Source organism: Miscanthus floridulus, chromosome 1 (assembly GCF_019320115.1).
Source record: "Miscanthus floridulus cultivar M001 chromosome 1, ASM1932011v1, whole genome shotgun sequence".
Classification (NCBI taxonomy): domain Eukaryota; kingdom Viridiplantae; phylum Streptophyta; class Magnoliopsida; order Poales; family Poaceae; genus Miscanthus; species Miscanthus floridulus.
In genome coordinates, this window is record NC_089580.1 from 132927949 (window position 1) to 132951628 (window position 23680).

General features: G+C 45.7%; 2 pseudogenes; one reads left to right on the forward strand and one right to left on the reverse strand.

The window, feature by feature from the left end:
* Positions 1-12586: 12586 nt before the first annotated feature.
* On the reverse strand, positions 12587-13575 carry LOC136463454 (L10-interacting MYB domain-containing protein-like; annotated as a pseudogene).
* Positions 13576-15282: 1707 nt separating this feature from the next.
* On the forward strand, positions 15283-23300 carry LOC136463465 (3-oxo-Delta(4,5)-steroid 5-beta-reductase-like; annotated as a pseudogene).
* The last annotated feature ends 380 nt before the right edge of the window (positions 23301-23680 follow it).

Genomic DNA, 23680 nt, shown 5'->3' on the forward strand with positions numbered 1-23680 from the left:
TGACTAACATGTGTTTTGCAGAGGCAATTAAGTTAGGTCATGGTAATGGAAATTGATTGGGCAATCATGGTTGTCATGCCCCTACGATGGAAATCGTTTCGGTTTTCAAAGGATGGACGACAAGGTTAAGGATGGACTAGTTCTAAGTGTTGTTTGGTGTTGAAGAGACACTTAGAGTAGTTTAGGACTTTGTTTTTGCTTTGGTCATACTATTAAGGGGGGTATGAACTAGTAGATTGACCTAGGTGAGTCTAGTGGGTTAGGTGTGGTGCACACTTGTCAAATCTAGCACTTGATAGCTCAGGAGTAGCCCTAAGATCAATTGGAGCAAACTTCATTCACATATGATTTCGAGTTGAAAGTGAATGAAGGGTCAAATGACTGACCGAACGCTGGTCTGGTTGTGACTGGACGCTAAAGGGTGAGTCCGGTCAGTTCATTTGATCAACTAGAGTCGTCTGGTTGCGACCGGATGCTAAGTGAAAAGTGACCGGACGCTGGGTGCCAGAGTCCGGTCAACTCCAGAGAGGGAGTTTCCTGATCGAACGCTTCTGGTCAGTGCTGACCGGACGCTGAACAGTGAAGTGATCGGACTCTGGGTGCTAGCATCCGATCAACATCAGTAAGATTCTAGAGAGCAGTTTTCGTGACCAGACACGAGTCAGTGCTGACCGGACGCGGGTCAGAGTCTGGTCACAACTTAACGGCTCTGTGGCGGAGATAACTGACCAGAGCATCCGGTCACCTTGATCGGAGCGTCCGATCACCCCGTAGAGTGCTGACTCAACCTCCTAACGATTTGTTTTGAATAAGGGGGTATAAATACTTCCTTTATTCATTCAAAGGAGGTCTCTTGCCCATTTGTTCAGCTGAGAAACACCCTTGAGAGTGCTAAGAAGAGCAAGAGCCTAGTTAGGTGATTGAGATTTGAGAATCCAAGATTAAAGCCTCATTAGTACAAGGAGAGTAGTAAGTGTGCATCCACCCTTCTCATTAGGCTTGTTGTGGTCAAGTGAGAGTTCGTGCTTGTTACTCTTGGTGATCGCCATCACCTAGACGGCTTGGTGGTGATCAGGAGTTTGGTGATCATTCGACGGAGCTTGTGGATAACCCAACTTAAGTTGTGAGTGGTTATGGACGATTCACCGCGACGGAGTGTCGAAGAATCTACCCGTAGAAAGCACTTGATTTTTCCGCGGATCAAGGGGGAGCTACACCCTTGCGTGGGTGCTCCTAAGAGGACTAGTGGGGAGTGGCAACTCTCCGATACCTCGACAAAACATCGCCGCGTTCCTTCTCCTCTCTTTACTTTAAATATTTACATTTGAGCAATTTATTTCTTATCTTTACATTTTTAGAGTTGTCATGCTAGAGTAGGATTGGAACTTAGGGTGCTAAACTTTTATACGGTAGAACAATAGAATCATATTCTAGGCACAAGGGGTGAAGTGGGCTAAGTGTAGGATTTAATTATTGCAAAGAATTTTAGAATTAACCCAATTCACCTTCTATTGGGCATCTTGATCCTTTCAGTGTTGTATAATAACTTGGCCCCTAATTGGGAGGTTATGCAATGTTTATTTTAAGGCTGGACGAAAAACTCGAAGCTCGTTAGCTCGCTCGGCTCAAGGCTGGCTCGACTCGGCTCGGCTCGGCTCGGCAAGATTTTAGCTCGTTAACTATAATGAGCCAACTCGAGCCAGCTCGCGAGCCACTCACGAGCTAAACAAGCAAGCTTCCAAAAAAAAGTATCAAAACTTATATTAGTTTTTATATTACTTCATGTTTTGCACTTTACAATTGACTAGTAACTGGTCTAGACCCTATAAATTGACAGGTAACTGGTTTAGATGCATTTCTTTTATATTATTATTATTCTCAAACTTTAGATAAATGCAAATATTATATTTTTATACCTGGCTCGCGAGCTTAACGAGCCAGCTTGAGCTTTTAACGAGCCGAGCCGAGCTGGCTTTCTGGCTCGTTAGGATAACGAGCCGAGCCGAGCTAGCTCGTTATCTTAACGAGCCAGAACGAGCCGAGCCGAGCCAGCTCGTTATCCAGCCTTAGTTTATTTTAATAATTTACCCCTCTGGGTTGTAGCTTATTTTGTTTTTGTCTGTTACTCTTTTTAGGGGTTAATACCTTTATGTAAATACTATATAACATATTTATTATAATCGCATGGTAATAATCAATGAGCATACCATGTAAAAACTTTAGTATATATTTGGAGTAGAAAGTTTAGTATTACACGGTAGCAACTCCTTTTATAAATCTCCTACCATATTTTTACACATAAATTGCTACTCAAATAAAATTCTTTAAAACATATGTAAATAGAGTCTATATTTGATCGTCTCGTCACGTAAAACACATCGGTACAGACGAAATTCAAAACAGATACACCGGTCAAAAGTTGTAATATTTTAAATGATTTGTCATGTTTAGGAAATGAGCAACAGTGGGGCTTGTGGCCACGTTGGATGGCTGTCTTTGTTTAAAAGAGAAAGACCATATTAAATATATTAGACTTGCCACAGATGGAAAGGGATTGGTCGCTAGATATATTAGGTCGGAACGGATCGTGCGCAGGATAGGAGGGTCTCGCGCTCTGTGACAGCGTGACAGGTCGCGGGTTATCGTCGTCCATTACGATTACAAAGGTGACGTTTCTTAAGACACGTGTTGTTCTGGGTCAAATCAAGGCACGTGGTCTAGTGGCAGGACTGTTATTTTTCTCGAATTTTTTTAGAAATTTTAGGATACACGTACGCATGCGTGTTCGGTGGTACTACATGTGTCCCGCACACTAGAGGCGACGCCTCTCTTATTTGCGTGTGTACAGACGCGCACACATGTGTGTGCGTGTGGTGTGAGTGCGGAGTGTATGGGTTGTGTGTGTCCGTACCGATAAAAAAAACAACTAAACTATAGCTTTGCTTCTTTTAATGTTATTTTTCAAGATTTAAATATCATTTATCTCTATAAATTAAAGCTTCAGGGGATAACCTCCCGACACCAACGAAGCATAATAAATGCATAATGCGAAGACAATTCATACACTTTACCTTTGCTCTTGTATCCTGAACAAGAATAATGTATGTACAAGATAAGTAGATTTCAAGAGAATCTTGCAAAAAGCACACAAGACACGAAGTTTTTACTCCCCATTTGTTCAACGATTTGGATGTTGGCGGAGTGTTGAATATGCAGCTTTTATTACTGTTATACACAATTACACATGAAAGGGATAATAAAATTTGTGAAACTGCTACAAGAAAATATATGATCAATTAAACATATTGTCTTATGTCAACAGTCAAAGTTTCTTCAATACACATATTTATGTTATGTATGAGGAGACAGGCGTAGAAGTGTAGCCATGCACAAAAGTCATTATACCATGTATTACGGTGTCTGGTGCGACCAACTTCACCGTACCTTAATTTAATTTCGTCATCCGTCACCGACTGTGCTGTATGACTCAGATGAGCAGCTAAAATATCCTGAAAGGAAAAGATTATGGGATGTGCCTAACCCACAACTCATCCCACTAGGGACGCCCAACATGCCAAAAACATATCAAATCAATCAAAGACAAATAAAATTTTGAGTTCATAAATTAGGGCAAGTATATTGCTAAATGTTAGTAATCTCATATAATGCCGCGCATGACTTTTAATGACGTGGAATAGAGAGAGAAAGGTGAGAGAAAGAGGTGCATGAGCAAAATTTAGGACTATGAGAGATAACTATTTCACCACTGTATGATCTAATGTTGCCATACAACTCAAACTTCCATTTCTTGACTGTACAAATTAAGGACAATTGAATTAGTATAAGACAACTTAAAAGACCACCCATCACATGAGTTGGTTGTTCAAGTCTCATGATTATGGCCCCGTTCGCTGGTCTGAAACTTGGCTGAAACTGGCTGAAAAACACTGTTCCGGCTGAATTGTTGTGAGAGAAAAATACTGTTCTGGCTGAAAAAAGAAGCCGAACAAGCCATTTTTAAGACAAGCGAACGAGGCCAGTGACATTATATGAGACCATCTATGAGACTAAACCAATATACTTGCCCTAATACGAGAAGGGATACAGTGGTCCAAAACTTGTCATGGGATCACCGCGTACCAAATGATTTTTGCCTTACCCCTCTACAACTAGGGTGGGCATTTAATCCAAAATTTTTGGGTTGAATAATTCGAGCATTAGAAATTGCTACATGATGTTGGCCCCGAAAAAGTATTACCCAAAATTTTGTGTACTCAATAATTCAGGTTCAAGTTTACTCAATATTTCTGAAATTGACAAAAACAACAATTTTTACAGAATTCCATTAGCATTTTAAAGCAATAACAACAATCCTTCAAATCACTTCATGTCTTTGTATCAATCAACAAAAAAATTGTTATCATGCTCACTGATCTAAGTTGATCCATACCAAATAATAGATTTATATTGCATTGAACCACTTCATATCTCTATATTAGGAATAGAAGAGCAAAATTTTGAGATATTTTGGGTATCGGGGAACATTACCCAAACTAAATTCGAGGTTTTAAAGTTGCTATCTGAAATTATGATCGGGTATTTCAAGTTTGGGTAATTCAGGTTTTGGGATTGGGTGTCGGGTATTTTGCCCAGCCCTATCTACAACCATTATACCTTGTTTGGTTGCACTATAGTCCATCCCAATTTATATGTATATTAGAAAAGTAGTTAATTTTCCACTTAATACACCAGATTAGGGTGAACTAGGGCCCCTTTGGCATGATCCGGCTTATTGTAGCTATTGACACGAACTCATGTCAAACAATCATCTCCTGGTTCCTCCTCACAAACTTGGCGCAAATTATTACAAAATTGCCACAAGAGCCATTTTTTCCAAACATTTTATAAAATGACTTTAGCTCTACCAGAGAAGTTGCTCCCCAAACTGACCCTTAAAATGCAACCAAACAAACTCACAACTTACTTAATCTCATCGGATGAATCGCTTAGTTCACCACAACTTTTGCCTAGGACTTTTTCTAGGTATTCTCTAGAATCATCATATATTCATATGAATTGGCGGAGATGATCACGAATAACATTTTTTTTTCAAATTACACGATAGAGACCGATACTTTCACCCCTATGAATTAATGCATGTACACATGTAACACCCCTAGTGTTACGAGCTTGCTTAGCACCGAGATTTAGGTCTGAGAGGAATTAGCCAAACAAGTTTTCGGGTTTTAAAAATTTATAATGCACGTGAAATGATAAGCGAATCCTATGTGACTCACTTTCGTGGTTGAGAAAAATCAAAATAAATAGTGTTAACTAGTGCTCTTGGGAGCTAAAAAAATCAAATTTGACGTTAAGATAAGCTCTTTTCATTAAGTCGGCAAACACTTGAACTATTGTTAAAATACAATTTTTGGTGATTTATATTGAGTAAAATAGTTAAATGGTGCTCAAATATTTTGCTCCTATGGGTTTGTATGAGGTATGGACTATTGCATAAAGTATTTGTTGGTTGAAGTTAACAAGGTTTAGACCTATTAAAAATTGTGACAAAAGAGTTAATGGTTACTTAGCCCAACTGAAATCCTTAATTTTTCTAAGTATGGAAAAGTAGTAAGACAATGCTATTTTGACATTTAAATTATAGCTAAAATGTTTAAACACTAGCCGCATGTTTTGGTATTGTTGATTGCATCAAAGCGAGTATATGACCATGGCATAGGTGGTTGTTGTGTTGGGTGTCACGTTGCTCTCATAAAAATTCCCCAAACTTCGTTGGAACGCGCGGTAAACCACGTGTTGACGCTCTGTCTGTGAACCGGCGTTTCGCATGACGAACTCATGTTGGCTCCTCTCTATCTCCCTCTTTGGTTGCTCCCTGGTCACGATGATTGCTTTGCTAGCTAGCTGGTAGTGTTGACCTTAGGTTCATAGATTTGGTTGAGCCTTCGTCGAATCAATGAGCAGTTGTTGGCCCGCTTTAAAAAGCATACGTGGCATCGTTCCTAGTTTCTTGACCTAAGGTCGCGGTCACCATGCGCGTGAGTGTGCTGCTAGTGACAAGCTCAGGCCGTGGCTGGGTGACTACCGCTGGTCAGTCCACATTCCGTTGTCGCGTGTCGCTTGGTGCCACGCAATGCCTTCGTCTCCCCGTCGCCAAGTCCCGCGGGCCAGCTCTAGTGATTGTCTGGCTGTGCGCTAGGCTAGGCTTGGTCGTCATCACCCCGTATCATGTGCATATATTTCCAAGTCGCGCATAGGACTATACTCTGCCTTCCCTATCACCTTGCCTCGCCCTGTAGCACGCGTTCACAGCCACTTACTTCACCTACCCCGCTCCTGCTCGTGATGCCACCTGCCGCATCACGACGCCGCGCTGCCGTGTGCACATGGCCGCACAGGCACCCCCAAGGGCTCCACCCAAGCATTAACCATGAACCCTTGCCCTTGCTCGTGAGGTTGTGTCCTCATGCTGCCATGCCTTGTCAGGTCTTAGCCGGGTCACCTCCACCGGGGCCACTCCCTACGACGTGGCGGTGGCAGTGCGCCGCTCTCCTCTTCCCTTCATAATCACCGACTCGAGCCCTCCTAGTCTAATTCCTCGCACCGGTGGGTAGCTTAGCAAGTTAGCTAGGTGTCGCATTCTCATCGAGCCCAACCGTGGTCTATCAATGATCAATTTTAGTTTTTCCTCACCACCGGTTATGTGCGCCGCCATGACCGGAGGGTTGGGGGTAAGGCCTGTAGGAGTGGTAACAGTTTAATTGGTCGTAACCATGAACTCGCCTTGTCTCCCTCTATCCGGTGCTCGCACTGTTTTGGCCAGGGAACTCATCGGCAATGTGGTGATGCGTCGGTGTCCGACTCGAGGCGTCGTCACTGTGCCCGGTCGTACATGGCCAGACCGTCGTAGCGCTCCCCAGCTTCAATCGTCAGCAGCACGTACACCACAATGAGCAACTGATGCTTCTCCGCTATTTCTACCATGCCGTGAGGGCTAGGCTCACCGGAATAGTTGTGCTGTCGTTGCGGATAGCTGCTCGCCTTTGCAGCCCACGATAGTACGCCTCCGAGTGCCTAACTTCATCCATCCTTGCGCGTTTAGCTGTAGAGGGTGGTCGGCCCCTTAATTTCGTCGTAGCAAGCCTAGTTTGCCCGGTGTAACCGTCGTGTGCCGTTTGCCGCCGTGCCGGCATGCGCGGAGGTTCTAGGGACCTCCCCATGGTAAAGGTGAAAACACCCAAGGGTTTGGTTGTAAGATTACCGATGGTAGGAATAGTGAGCACAGTAGTCATGTTATTATCTAAAAGAACGAGGGCTTTTCTGCAAAACAGCCAACGCGCGCGGGCGCCCCTGGCCTTGGGCCGTGGCTGGGCCGGTCTATGGTGCATTCCCACGTCCCGCATTGGGCCAGGCTGGGCTATTGGGCCGAATGGTTGTCACCGGCCCTTTTTCCTTTTCTAAGCATTTTCTAATTTAGTTTCTAAGATAAACTTGTAAATTCAATATAAATTTGTGTAGTTGGCCAAAAATTATGAAACTATTTTTTTAGGTTCCTAAAATTATGATTTATCTGCTAGTATATTTTGTTCATATAGTTTTATAATATTTTCAGGAGTTATCTAATTAATTTGAGATTCTTAATATTGTTAAGGTATAAATTTGAAGGAATTTTTGTGATAAATTGATGATAGTGTTGGCTCTAAAACTTTCATAATAAATTCCTAACATTATTAGGTGCTCACTGTAATTTTGTAGCTCCATAATAATTAGTTTGCTAAGGTAACTAAATGAGCCCTAGTTCGAAAATATATGTTTAATCAATAAAATGCTGAAACACCATGGGATTTTAGAACTAAAACATTTTTCGGAGACAAGCCTTACTTAACGACGTGGGTATGTAGACTAGTATGTTAGTCATTAAAGCTAGCTCAATAGCTTGCGGAGCGTAATCGTAATTTAGAGTTGTAGTTGCCATTGGTTAATTACGTTTTTTTATGTTGCATCCACGTATATCATTATAGGAACAACGATGGATCATGGAGTCGACTGAAGTAGTGGAAAAGATGATGCCTTGATCATCATGTCACCATGATGGAATGCTAACTTTTGGTTATATCTTACTCAGGTAAGCCCCGATGCATAACCCCTATTATTCTACACTTTAATTTATGCTTGTGCATTAAGTTTTAAGGAGTTGAATGGAACCACTGGCATATATATTCTTATCCTATGAGTCCTACTAGTATGTCAGGATCGTGTAGATTGCTATGTTATAAGATCTGGTAGAAGACAAGTGATTACCTATCACTCGCGAGAGATAGGAAAGATATTATTGTTGTTATTATATTACTCTCACATGGAATACATATATGGATGATAATTGGAGATCGGACGGAATGGTACTTTGGATCTGGTCTTGGTTAGGCATTCAAGCGAGGCTCGGATTGCACTTGTTCCACCTCTGTCGACTGAGGACCGTCCATTGCTGTGGATGGTAGTCAGGTCATAGACTTATTATCCTGAGCACATACTTGCTTATGGGAGCAGGAAGGCTCGTTACACTCTTATTATGGGTTCTAGTTCTTTCTAGACCAATTGATTGGAGGCGGGGAAAGGTGGAGGTCTAAGCACCATACTGAGACCGGGTCTCAAGTGTGGGGGCTTGGAGTCAAAGTTTGGACGGGGACCTGGACCCCTTGATAGGAGTGGAATGGGTTGGTCTTGTTTGTGCCTGGGGTGCAAACAAGATGTGTGTTTCGAGGTACCCAGCTAGGATACATTGATTCACAAATCATCATTTTTGTGAGACGATATGTCTTGGCTATGGTCTAGCATCATAGTAAGAACCAGAACTTAAAAGGTAATAAAATGGTTATGATTGCTTACCACCTGCTTGAAAGTAGCGTAGGTGCTTACATAGAATGATTAGTTAATGAACTAATGATGATTGCTAATAAAATTGAATATAAGGACGCATGTTTAGTAATGTTCCCACAGATGCAATAACCCACAAGCCAAATAAGCCTTGCATATCCTTGGAGTCTTTTATTTTCCTCCTGTTAGGTAAGTCTTGCTAAGTACAATCGAGTACTTAGGGTTTTATTCCCCCTACTGTAGGTGATCGGAGAACACTTAGAGCTGACTCTTGTGTGTGGAAACCTCCTGGTGGACTCAGAGAGGATTTCTTTCATGCTACGACCGTAGTGTTTATTTATAACCCTTACTAGAGGTTTTTATAAGAAAAGATGTAAAATTTGCTAGCATCTCTTGTATAAAAATATCCAATAGGTTAATACTCCACCATGTTATTAAATTAATCTTTGTATCCTCTGTAACTCTGATAACATTGTTATTTTTCGCTGTTATAATCAATTGAGGTAATATTCTGCTACTGAAATAAAGTGATGTAAGAAATGGCTTAATAATATTGTAAGCTTTGTTCTCTCATTTATGATCCTGATAGAAAAATATGGATTTTTGAGTTCTCCCTTGGGGTGTGCTCGACGGAACCGCGTAGTTTAGTATCCTCCCTTGAGTTCTTAGTGTCTAATGGAAGATAAGTACTCCTGGGAGGCATTAGATTAGGTGGTTCTACCATAACACACACCCTACCTATATGAGCATCTCTGAAAAACTAAGCCGATAGAACTTGATATTGATGAAGTCACCATATGTGCTTTTGACAGGCACCACTATGCCAAATTCCCTAATCACAGACGGGCTGATAGCCATTTCACGCGTCTATACATAAGCATCTAGGATGTGGTCATGGTGGTATCACAATAGCTAGTTTTCCATCTAGAGATGACCTAGGCGAGGCTCCACTAGTGATGGCGCCCTTGTGGGTATAGATGTACACATATGTAGAGTCAGACCTATACGTATAGCAATGTCAACAATTGAAGACATTCCTATGTTGCTACTTCCACATTGACTAGTGAACGTCATGTGCTTTTCTTCCCCTAGTTGGCTACGGTCCAGCCTGAGGCCATTGAGGCAAGAAAGGGCAGAAGCTTTCCTTTCTGACTAAAGAGCATGGTGATGATGAGGAGAATGGATGAGAAAGTGTGAGTGTAGGATGGGAGGATGTATGTAAGGAGCTCATGATGATACCTCGATAGGACTTACCCTTGCATACCACAGTCCACAAAAGCATAAGCAACCACAGGTGGGATGTTGGTCAATGCAAATCGTGTTGAAATGTCTTAGTTTCAGGTAAGTACGAGTACAACTTTGAGCATGATGGTTGAGATGAGTGATGAGTCTACATCCTAAGCTCATGGGAGCCTAGGGATGATGACACCACAAATATGTATGTGTTTTATATTTATAATTTAGAACATATGTTGAACTATAAATCCCCAGCATATGGTATTTTAAACTTTTTTATTATTTAAATGGTTATAAAAAGGAGATGTTTCACTCTTTGTCTCTAAGAAGAATCAACTCGACATGTTTTTATTCAAACATGTCCAAAAGATGGACTCGAAAATAGAGAGACTTGTAGGCATAACCTTCTCCGCCTTTTCTCTGATAGGAACACAGTCCCCTCTACGCCTTTTCTCTGATGGGAAGCAAGCTCACTGTATTAGCCTCATGCTTCTCCTGCTCCCATCCTCCTTTTTTCTGATAGGGAGCCATACCACAGTCTTAGGGTCTATTTGGTTGGACTGTGAGCTATGGAAAAGCTGCTGTGGGTTGTGAGCTATAAAAAAGCTGCTGTGAGCTGTCAGCTGTGAGAAAGCCAAAAGCCGTTTGGTTGAAATAGCTGTGAGACTGTAGGTTTGGCAAGAAAGGTCTGTAATGCCCCTAGAAGGTATGAGGGACTGTTGATATGCAAATTGATCATAAAACACTATGTTGTTCACTTAATCACATGTAAATTACCATTTTAGAAAGGGAAATTTATTTTTTTTAAATTTTGCAACCACCATTACCATAATGTCCACATGAATACAAAGATAACATTTGACAAAAGATATATGGTTCATATAAATGTCCACCATTAACACATGGTCCACATAATTATCTCCCTCTCATCCTAACCAAAGCATCAACTATTCTATTGCGAATGGTATTCATCGTATCCTCATTCTCCCCATCTGGACTCTATTCTCCTTGTGTTTGGGTTGTGCCACATGTCTCTTGTAGTAGGTAGTCCTCATCAGCATCACATCTATTGAACACTTTATCATGCAAATTGCTCTCACAAATAAAATTATGCAATGCCATGCAAGCAAGAATAATATGCTTCTGAGTACGAGTGGATAAACTTGGCATGTCCTTTAAAATACACCACTTCTGCTTCAACACTCCGAAAAGCCCGCTCAATGACATTTCGAAGGAATGAATGCAAAAAATTGAAAATCTCATACTTCCCTTGAGGAGGACGCCTAGAACAAAGCCAGAATTCTGGTATGTGGTATGTGCTTCCTTTGAAACGGGCAAGATATCCTACTCGGTTTGGATAACCAGAGTCCACAAGATAATATTTTCCTACAAAACCCAATCAAATCATCAAAGGAAAACAACAATAGAACTATTACCAACTCTTAACCAACAATGCATACCTTTGGGAGTCATGGGAAATGAAGGAAAATTTGCTAATGCATGATTGAGGATCCGTGTGTCATGTGTAGAACCCGACCAACCAGCAACCACAAAGATAAACCTCGTATCAAAGTCACAAACAGCTAGCACATTCTGAGATGTATATCCATGTCAACATGTGTGGTTAACCACTTCCTCTACTGGAACGACAACTTTAACATGTGAACCATCTATAGCTCTAATAACGCCTTTGAAATAAGGCCAGAAACAATCCTCTTTCACCCTTTCATGCTCAGTATAAAAAGTTGGATCTCTTGGCTTGATATTGTCCTTTGCTAACTTGCGCAAACAATTCAATACTTCATGAAACTTGGTGTGAACTGTCCATAGCGAGCATGTAAAATAATTTTCAGCTTGTGAAAATGAATGGGGTCCTCCGACGATCCATAGAAACATCGCCAATGACTCAATTGATGAAACATTGTTAGTTGAGATCAAACCTTAATTTGAGATGAGCAAATCATGTAGTGCCATGAAAATATCAGTGCTCATTCGAAACATCTTATAAAAGTACCTCAGACGACCAAAGCACCTCATAACCCATTGAAGTCTAGTTTCTGATGTTTCCCTGTATTCTGCTTTGTTGAAATACCGATCCGTGTACATGTTTCCCATTTGACCAATAACAGCAGCCTACTAGGAAAGTTCAGCTAGAAGCAATAATCCCTTTTGCCTCTTTTTGGCCAATTCTTCCATGTTGGCATCCATCTACAGACACAAGTTCAATTCCTCCATTCAGATAATAGAAGCACATAACCAAATATATGAACATCATATGAACACATAACCAATGGTTCTCAAATAGTTCTCACAGACAACTAAACAAATATTGGTGCACAAACAACTAATGGTTCTCAACAAAGGGTAATAACAGACAACTAATGGTTCTCAACAAAGGAAAATAAACAATTATTGGTTCACAACACAACACTAGATAAATTAGGGAATAGTTCTACTAACACTTCAACAACTCCTTTTCATGCTCTCTCTCAATCAAATCAAACCTTCCTTCTTTTGTTTCCAGGGAGCTAAAGACCTCCCTAAATTCAGGTTTGATGATAAGGAAGGTGGTTGTCTGCATTAGAGCAGTTTTTTCTTGCACTCCACAATCTTTCACCATCTTCATGGCCTCTGAAATGCTTGGGACTGGATTGGTTAGAGGAGTAGATGAAGCTTCAACACTTGAGGATATATTATCTGCTGCAGTTTCTTTCTTCAAACATGTGTTCTTGTACAGTCAAAAGAAAGGGCTCTTCTCATCCTTCTCTTCAATAGAACTAGAGTGTTCCTTGCATTTCTTTTTCCCTGGCTTTGATTTCTTCAAAGCAGCCACCTTCACATCATCAATGTCTTAAGTTTTTTGTACCTCACTCACATCGTCATCACTTGACTCATCAGGGGATATATCTCTAGGGTAGGATGCACTAGCGCCACTAACATGTATCTTATCATACAATATATGCAGATCATCAAGGTGCTTTGGCCCTTGTTTTCTGAACCTCACATGGTTGCATTTGATACCTTTCTCAGGATTATTGCACCTCTGAAATTAAATGAAACAAATGGTTCATTAGCAAGTAACACAATATGAAAGCATTGAAAATGAACAATGAATGATGACAGTAAAGTGCTTACTGCTAGGTGTTCATCCCACCATTCCTTAGAGCACTCAACAGTTCGCTTTGCCTTATTCCATCCAAGCCTAGTTGCACTATTCTTCAACTCCATGAACCATGTATATTCCTTTTTCATATTGTCCCACTTGTTCTTGAGTTATTTCTTTGTTAGCTTCTGACCAGTTTTTTCTTCATGCTTAGATATAACATTTTTCCAACCAGTCCTATTGAAAAATCCCAACGGGCTATTCCTAGCTTATATCTCTCATTTGCAGATATCAATAAAATGCCTCACATTGGCATCACACCAATCTGCCTTATCAGCCATTCTTGAATGAAGAAAAAAAACTTTGATTCAATCTCCCCTAACACAGTTTATAAAACCTTCATGTGCATGAGCCAATTTACTACTCGAATGAACAAGCCATGTGTTTGTTTTCTCAATATACTCCATGAATCAATAATGGCTACCTACTTGTATCTATGGGATAGCACAGAGCACAATGGGGAATTCAGTATGCTTGAGCTCCTTGAGACTCACCTCGAATCCTGACTCACGCAATCTCGTCCACTCGAGTGCCTGTAGATCTTAGGCTGCCAGTCACAGATTTGCGCCGCTGCCGGCTCCTGCAACTTGGTCTAGGGAGGAGACGAAAGGGGTGGCCACCAGCACGGCCCTAGGAGAGAGGTCGGTGGTGGCCCACTGTGACAAAGAAAGGGTGGCGGCCCTACTATAGGAAGAGAGGGCGGGATGTGCTCTTGTCGGGGAGGAGCGGCCGCCGTCGCTGACGACGAAGGAAGCGTCGCCGCCGGCCCGTGCGCTAACCCTAGCGCGGCCTGTGGTTGTGGACAGAGGAGAGTGATGGTTCTGGACCAGAGAAAGAGAGGGAGAGCGATGGAAAATATTGAACCGATACATTGTAAAGAGTGGCAGGTGGGTAATTTTGTGTAAAAATAGTCCTTCACAGCCGGTGAAAGCTGGGTAGGAGGTGCTGCGGGAATACAACGTCGCGTGAAGCTGCTTTTTGTTGAAGTACCGCGCTATCTCCGCACGCTTTGGTTAGCTTTTTACTTTTTGCGGCAGCCACAACACTTTAGAAGTCAAACCAAACAGACCCTTAGCCTCATGCTTCTCTCGCATAGGCCTCCAGACCTTAGGTGTGGGCTTCTAGGATACGGGACATTGTCCCCTCTATCTAGAGGGAATGACTATCTGTTTCAAAGGTAAAATCTTTTCACTTTTTTACTTTCCATACTTACCACTACATAGATCTCCTCCTTTTACTAGTTTTATGATATTTATCTAATTTAGGATTTATATTTTCTTTTTTTTCTAGGTTTCTCCTATAAACATAAAATATCTTTGCAAACATATTAACGGTACTACTCTGGTAGTATGGTGTATAAAGCTCATACTTCTCTCTCTCACACACATGCACACCCGCATACCCACACACATGCACGCTCACACACACACACACACACACACACACACACACACACACACACACACACACCTGGCGGCTGGCGCACACACCCACTCGCACACGCGCGCGCACACACATGTACAAATATGGGGAGGGAATGATAGGCCTCATAAATTGATGTCGGAGTATGAGAACCTTCACTCTACATGATTTGATAACGGTAACTGTTTTGGGTGTCATGGAAAGAGATAGTCATGTGAGTTAGCTATCACGTTACGACACAATACTTTTCCACTCTATATAGAAGATTTTACAATTATCACTAAAAAAGTACTAAAAACAATACTTTTCTTATAAAAATATTAAAAAAAACTTATGCCAATACTTTATATTGAACAAAAGTATCACTAAAAATACCATGGCATCACAAGCCTAGAGTGGAAAGAAGAAATATAATTCTTTGACGTCCAAAGTCTGAACCCATGGCGAAAAGCCGAAAAGCCACCATTACGGGCACACTCACGCTTCCCTGACCACCCCCTGTCCCCTACGCACAAAACCCATAACCCACCTCCCCCACTCCTCTCCTCGCTCACTATGAACGACCGATGCCGCAACCCCACCACCCCCATTCTGATTGCGATCAAGTAGAACACAGCATGGAGTGCGAGGAACCAGAGTTGGAGAAGGTTGATCTTGTTGTCGGGTCCACCAGCATCGTCGGCGCCGCCCTTGCCAACATCTTCCTGCTACAGCACCCTGAGAACCCCGTGAGGGTCATGTAAGAAGGTCTACGTGCTCTCCCGCCACCTGTTGCTGCCCTAGTGGACCTGGATCTAGTGCAGTTGCTATAGAGGTTGCAACTTTAGCAGTCTCACAATCCTGGTCATCCATATCGAATCCAAGGGCAAAGCACCTCATGCTCATTGTGCCTCATTTTACAAGTTCCCTCCACCTTCTCTGTTCCTTTGGAGTGGAATGTTAAGTAATCTACTGCTCCCTTGTGTTAACGCACAACAGGGAAGGCAACACCGAAAAGGATCCTTGCTGTGACATTGTAGCCGCTGTAGGGGCAGGCGCTGAATGCCTCACCTGCCGCACTATAGCCACAGCAGGGCAGGCGCCAAAGTTAGCCCTGTTGTCACATCTAGTCACTATAGCAGCATGACAGTTGTACTAGAATTAGATGGGTAGAGTTGTATATATAGTTTGCCACTGCAACTCAATAAAGAGAGCGAGTTCAGTTTGCCATCCCCTTTGTAGAACTCTAGCCAATGCTGGTGCTTGTGCTGTGTATGTGTGCTCTGTTCTCCCTCCTTTCTTCTACCTCTAGCCATAGTGTGTGGTTGGCAATGACAGTGCATGGTCGGCAAGGGTAGTGAGTGGTCGACTCACTCGTGCTAAGAGATCCAGGGGCTAACAAGTGGTATCAGAGCCGTACAAGCACCGTCGCTGGACTAACCACTGGCGATGACGCATGGTTTGGAAATGGACGACAATAGCGGTGCTGCTGTGGCTGCCAAACCACGACAGGAGGTTGTTGTGCGCATGGTGCAGGAGGTCAGCGGCACTAGTTGGTCGACGCTGACTTGCACCAACTATGGCGAGTGGTCGGTGACCATGAAGGTCAAGCTCAAAGCCCGATGGCTCTAGAATGCTGTTGACAAGGGCACCAACAACGAAGAAGACGATATGTCAGCGTTGGAGGCTATCCTCACTGCTGTACCAGTGGAGTACAGGGAGCCATTGGGGGCAAAGAGCTCTGCTAAGGAGGCGTGGGAGGCCATTGTGGCGATGCATGTCGGTTCCGACCATGCAAAGTAGGTGACGGCCTAGCTTCTGAAGCAGAAGTATGCCAACCTCAAGTTCAAGGATGGTGAATCGATGGAGGACTTCTCCCTCCGCCTACAGATGCTCATCAGCAAGCTGAAGAGCCACGGTGTCACCATCGACGAAGAAGAGGCAGTATCCAAGTACCTCCACTCCGTGCCAATGAAGTACTTCAAGATCGCTCTTTCTATAGAGATGATGCTGGACTTATCCACCCTCACCATTGAGGATGTGACAGGCCATCTATGGGCGATGGACGAGTGCCTAGAGTAGGCGACGACAACGACAAAGGACAATGGCAAGCTACTACTGATAGAGGAGGAGTGGGCTACTCAGAGGAACTCTGGGGAAGTCTCCTCTAGCCGTGGCGGTGATGGCAAGCACCATGACAAAGCTTCTTTGGAGAAGAAGAAGAAGGTCGACCCCAACACCTACCGGCACTGCGGGAAGATGGGCCATTAGGCAAGGGAGTGCCCAAATCGCAACTAGGAGAAGAAGGCTGAGGCTCATCTGGCATAGGCTGATGGTGAGGATGAGGCCACTCTCCTGATGGCAATGTTCTGTGCACTGCACGACATTAAGGCCAAGAAGAAGGGAGAGGTGATGGTGGTAAAAGGGCCTGGGAAGGGTCTAAAGGCTGTCCACCTCAATGAACCATAGGCCTAAGTCTACCTCGAACGTGTGGGCGGTGAACAGGAGCAGTGGTGGTACCTGGACTCTAGCACCAATAAGCACATGATGGGCTCCAAGGAAGCCTTCTCCGAGATCGACGGTGACATGACTAGCATGGTGAAGTTCGGTGATGGCTCAAGGGTGGCGATCTGAGGGCACGACACCGCCATCTTCAGGTGCTAGAACAGTGAGCACCATGTGCTAACGGATGTATATTACATCCCGCAGCTGCGTTCATGCATCATCAACATTGGCCAGCTGGATGAGCGCAGTAGCGAGGTACTGATCAAGGACGTCGTCCTCAGGATCAGGGACTGGGAGCAGCGTCTTCTTGCCAAGGTGAAGAGGTCCCAGAACCAGCTGTACCTGCTCGACTTGAAGGTAGAGCAGCCAGTGTGTCGAGCAGCATGGCACACAGAGGAGCCATGGCTGCGTTCATGCATCATCAGGTACAGCTGCGTTCATGCATCATCAACATTGGCCAGCTGGATGAGTGCAATAGCGAGGTACTGATCAAGGACGTCGTCCTCAGGATCAGGGACTGGGAGCAGCGCCTTCTTGCTAAGGTGAAGAGGTCCCAGAACCAGCTGTACCTGCTCGACTTGAAGGTAGAGCAGCCAGTGTGTCTAGCAGCATGGCACACAGAGGAGCCATGGCTATGGCATGCCTGGTTCAGCCATCTCAGCTTCGACGCGCTCGGTCAGCTGAAGAAGATGGTTCAAGGGCTACCCCACATCAAGCATGAAGGTGAGCTGTGTGACAGCTGCCTAGCCAGGAAGTAGAGGAGGCTACCATTCCTAATGGCGGCCAAGTATCGCACGGTGGATGCTCTTGAGCTCGTCCACGACGATCTCTGAGGACCAATCACGCCAACCACAAACAATGGTCGATGGTACTTCCTCCTACTCGTGGATGATTACAGTCGCTATATGTGGCTACAACTCCTAACGAGCAAGGATGAGGCGGCGGAGGCGATCAAGAAGTTCAAAGCGCACATGGAGACGGAGAGCAGCAAGAAGCTACGCGTGCTGAGGACTGATCGTGGCGGCAAATTCACTTCGGTGGAGTTCGCTGCGTACTGTGCGGATCATGGTGTGTGCGACACCACACCACACCGTACTCGCCACAACAGAATAGTGTGGTGGAGCGACAGAACCAGACAATGGTCGGCATTGCTCGATCCATGATGAAGACCAAGTGCATGCCGATAAGGTTCTGGGGTGAGGCGGTGACCACGATGGTGTTCATCCTCAACTGCGAGCCCACTAAGGCCTTGAAGGGTAAGACACTGTTTGAAGCTTGGTATGGGCGCAAGCCAAGCGTGTCCTTCCTCTGGACATTCGGCTGCATCGTCCACATCAGGAAGACAAAGCCGGTCATCACCAAGCTAGAGGATAGGAGCACACCGATGGTGCTCCTGGGCTACGTGGAAGGTACCAAGGCATACCGGCTCTATGACCCAGCGGAGATAAGGTGCTTATCTCACGCTACGTCATGTTCGATGAGAAGGCGGCCTAAGACTGGGATGGTTCGGGCACAGGGGAAGCTGGCGGCTTCACCAGCACCTTTGTCGTCAAGCACTTGGTCATCCACGGTGGTGGAGATGCTAGAGAGGAGGTGCAGACCACTCCAACAATAGAGCCAAGCACTCCGAGGGCGGCGCCGAGCACTCCAGGAGTGAAGCCGAGAGGTCCTGTAGTGGTGTCGACCACTCCAGGACGGGTGTCGAACACTCCTGTGCAGAGCCGAGAAGTCTTGCAGTGGTGCCGACCTCTCTAAGACTAGGGCTAAGCACTCCTATAGTGGTACCAAACACTCTAGGAGTTATGACGAGCGGTCCTGGAGTAGTGCTGAGCACTGCAAATCGGGGTGCCGAGCACTCTAGGTGGCTTGTAGACCACTCCGGCGGAACAGGGAACTCCATCGACGCCGATTGAGTTTGCCTCACCTCCAAGCGACATCAGTGAGTTCGTGGATGCCTTCCACGATGGTGAGGAGGTGTGGTTTCATAGGCTAGACGACATTGTCGACGGCACAGGGCCCTCAGGCCTAGCGGGTCGGCTGCTCAATGACCCAGAGCTGCTTTCTTGTCAGTGTAGAGGAACCACCCACATTTGCGCCGGCCGAGCGCAATGCAAACTAGCGACGGGCGATGCTGGAGGAGATGAAGGCGATTGAGGTAAATGAGACTTGGGAGCTAATCGATCCACCTCTAGGATGTCGTCCGATCGGCCTGAAGTGGGTGTACAAGGTCAAGCGGAACGAACGTGGTGCCATTGTCAAGCACAAGGCGTGCCTCATCGCCCGAGGCTTTGTCCAGCGCGAGGACATCGACTTCGAGGAAGTCTTTGCACTAGTAGTGCACATGGAGTCTGCCCGACTGCTATTGGCTTTGCCAGCAGCAAAGGACTAGCGTGTCCATCACCTAGATGTAAAATCGGCCTTCCTCAACGGTGAGCTGGCGGAGACGGTCTATGTTAGACAACATCTGGGTTTCACCATCAAGGGAGCAGAGCACAGGTTGCTTCGACTACGCAAGGCGCTCTATGGGCTGCGATAGACCATGAGCATGGAACGCCAAGCTTGATGCCATGCTGGGAGAGCTTGGGTTCATGAGGTGCGCAACCGAGTACACGCTCTACACGCGGTGACGGGGGAAGGAGGAGCTCATCGTCGGTGTGTATGTGGATGACTTGATCGTCACCGGTGCGCGTGCGGAGGACATCGACAGCTTCAAGCATGATATGGTGGCTCATTTTCGAATGAGCAATCTCGGCGCGCTCTCCTACTACCTTGGCATCGAGGTGAAACAGGGGAAGGAGGCACTCACGCTTGGTCAAAGCGCGTATGCCTTAAAGCTATTGGAGCGGAGCGGCATGGCTAAGTGCAAGCCGTGCGTGACTCCGATGGAGGAGCGACTGAAGTTGACGAAGGCTAGTTCTGCGGGGAAGGTAGATGCAACACTCTACCAGAGCATCATCGGTGGTCTGCGCTACCTAGTCTATACGAGGCTAGACATTGCGTTCGTTGTGGGCTACGTCATCCGCTTCATGGAGGATCCTAGAGAGGATCACTGGGCTACGGTGAAGCAGCTGTTGAGGTACGTCAAGGAGACGGTGGATCAGGGGATCGTCTTCTCCAAGACCTGCAGAAGTAGGCTGCAGCTCACTGTGTTCAGCGATGCAGGCATGGTAGGGGACATCAACGGACGATGGAGCACCTCTAGCATGCTCATCTTCTTCAGGTCGGCTCCAATCTCATGGCTGTCGCTAAAACAGAAGGTGATGGCACTGTCCACGTGTGAGGCAGAGTACGTGGCGGTGGCCACAGCGACGTACCAAGCTATGTGGCTGTGCCGGCTGCTGGGCGAGCTAATCGGTGTGGAAGCTCACCCACCAGCACTAATGGTGGACAACCAGCCCGCCATTGCCCTCGCGAAGAATCCGGTTCTCCACGACCGGAGCAAGCACATCGACGTCAAGTTCCACTTCCTCAGAGATTGTGTCAATGGAGGGCAGATCGTCATCGAGTTCGTCGAAACTGGTCGGCAACCCGTGGACGTCCTCACCTAGCCGCTCGGCCGTCTTCGACTCATGGAGCTGAAGAAGATGATCGGCATGTAGGGGGCTCTAGGGTTAGCACCAGGATTAGGGGAAGAACTGTTAAGTAATTTGTTGCTCCCTTGTGTGAACGCGCAACAGGGGAAGGTGGCACCGAAAAGGCTCCCTGCTATGACACTGTAGCCGCTGCAAGGGCAGGCGCTGAACGGCTCACCCGCCGCACTATAGCCACAGCAGAGGCAGGTGCCAAAGTCAGCCCTGCTGTCACATCTAGTCACTATAGCAGCATGACAGTTGTACTAGGATTAGATGGGTAGAGTTGTATATATAATTTGCCACTGCAATTCAGTAAAAATAGCGAGTTTAGTTTGCCATCCCCTCTGCTGAACTTCGGCCAACACTGGTGCTTGTGCTGTGTGTGTGCTCTGTTCTTCCTCCCTTCTTCTACCTCTAGCTATAGTGTGTGGTCGGCAATGACAGTACGTGGTCAGCAAGGGTAGTGAGTGGTCGACTCACTCGTGTCGAGAGATCTAGGGGCTAAGGGAACACTAAGTTTTGGCGCCATTTTTCACTTTGCTCGGAGCGGAGCCGTGACCATTGCGAGGGAGGCTGGAGAGCTGCGTCGCCATGGAAGCTCCGAGACCGCCTCTGCCATGCGTGCGCCTCGTCGGACCTGCCTCGCCTGCTCCTCCATCCGTTGCTCCAACGCCTCTTTCCCGCGAAGCATGATGAAGGCACTGTCATCTCTGCTGCCCCTGCACGTTCAGATGATTGTTGAATATGCTCACTTTGGCGATGTCATCGCATTTGACACTACCTTTGGAACCAACAAAGAATACCCATTTGGTATGTTCCTAGGTTTCAACCAGTTTAGAGAGACCGTGGTTTTTGGTGCAGCTTTGATGTATGATGAGACTATTGAGTCGTTCAAGTGGTTGTTCAATGCATTTTTAGCAACACATGATCAAAAGCAACCTCAGACCATTTTCACTGATCAGGGCATTGCTATGGGAAAGGCAGTGGCTGCAGTCTTCACTAGTGCGTGGCATGGTTTATGTACTTGGCATATATCACAAAATGCATTAAAGCACTTGAGTTCTCAGAATGAAGACGAGTCTGAGGATGAGGAAGGGTCAACCATCCTAGCAGATTTTAGTTCTTGCATTTATGAGTATGAACAAGAGGCAGATTTTGAAGAAGCATTTGCAGCTATGAGGGGAAAAGTTAGTAAATCAACTCGGCTGGACAGCATTTACATGCTGAAACACAAGTGGGCCGAGTGCTACATGCTGGGGGTTGTTCACTAGGAATGTGAAGTACACAACTAAGAGAGAGCTTGAATAATGCATTGAAAGGCCATTTGAAATCAGATCTTGACATTATTAGGTTCCTAAGGCGTGTGGAACATTTGTTCAAGACAAGAGAGAGAAGGAGTTACAAGCTGAATAGAGAACGTTGGTATAGAGAAAATGATCTCAGTTTAGCATGTCTTTTGTATATGCAAGCTTTTGTATTAAGCTCTCAAATTGCAGGAAACACATGTAGTTTTGTTCCATTTAATTGCATTATAAGATGTATGTATTGTCTTCTCTGTAATTTGTAATTTCTCCTAAAAGAAAGCAGATGCTAACAACAACACTTGGGGAGGGAAGGAGAAAAAAAATGGCTTCGATCCTAGCTATTCATGGCCTTTTGAATGGGTCAGATTTGCAGATACTGCATAGGTTGCACTAGCAGTTCTAACTGCACCTGATCCAGGTCCCGCCCTGGCAGTGGCGGATGCACGATGCGGAATAAGGGGGGCTAAAACAATGGAGATGTTGATTTGTATGAAAATTTAATGGTGAAATCAAGCTTTTGCTACAGTGATTAGGCTTGAAATCAAGATATTAGGGGGGCTGGAGCCCCCCAGACCCCCTTTGGATCCGCCACTGCGCCCTGGTACGCGGCCGCGGCGTCCTCCTCCAACGACCCCAACGCCATCGTCGTCCACCTCCACGTCGACCTCGACGCCGCCACCGCGGTCACCAAGGCCCCCGCGCCCCTCACTGATATCACCCACATCTTCTACGTCACGGTGGTCTCATCGCCAACGCCGGGGCCCGCGCGTCCAACCACGCCATGCTCTCCAGCGTCCTCTCCGCCATCATCCCAACGCCCCGGATCTCAAGCACGTTGCGCTCCAGAGCGGCCGCAACCAATCCACCGACCCGTTCCAGCCACCCGTGATGAGGGGAGCCATCGTCATGGATAGGCTTGGCCCCTACTCCGAGGACCTCCAGTGTCCGGACTACCCGGACCTCGAGGATGCCCTCATCGATGGCATCGCCAGCCGCGTGGGCACCGTCACCTAGTCCGTGCACCGCCCCGCCACCATCTTGGGATTCTCCCCGCGGAGCTCCAGGAACTTGGTCTCCAGCCTCTGCGCCTACTCCGCCATCTGCGGCAAGGAGGGTGCCGTCCTGCGCTGGCCCGGGTCCCTCGTCGCCTGGGAGGGGTTCAGCGACGCCTGCAATGAGTGGGTCGTCGCCGTGCAAGCGATGTGGGAATGGATTGTGTGTTGACCAAGGGCTCAGATTATTTTTGCAATGATTCGGCATATGGTTGCCTTTATTTTCTTGAATGTCTGAAAAATATGATCTGGTGATTCTGCCCCTGTCTGCACAGCAAACCGCAGAAGCAAGATTGATCGTGAATGTGCATGAGTATATTGTTTGACATGATCATGGTCTCATTGTCCTGCTGATGTCAGTTAGCTGCAGTTTACATGCTAATACAATCTGTTGCGTCAGTTGCTGCTAGAGCTAGATGACAACCCCACATGCAACTTCATCTCCGTCTGTAACTGTAATTCTTTGCTCTCTCGCTGCAGGTGCCGGAGAAGATTTTCTTTCAGTTCCGTAGTCTGCCAAGGATTTGTTTTACACAAGTTGAGTCAAAATTT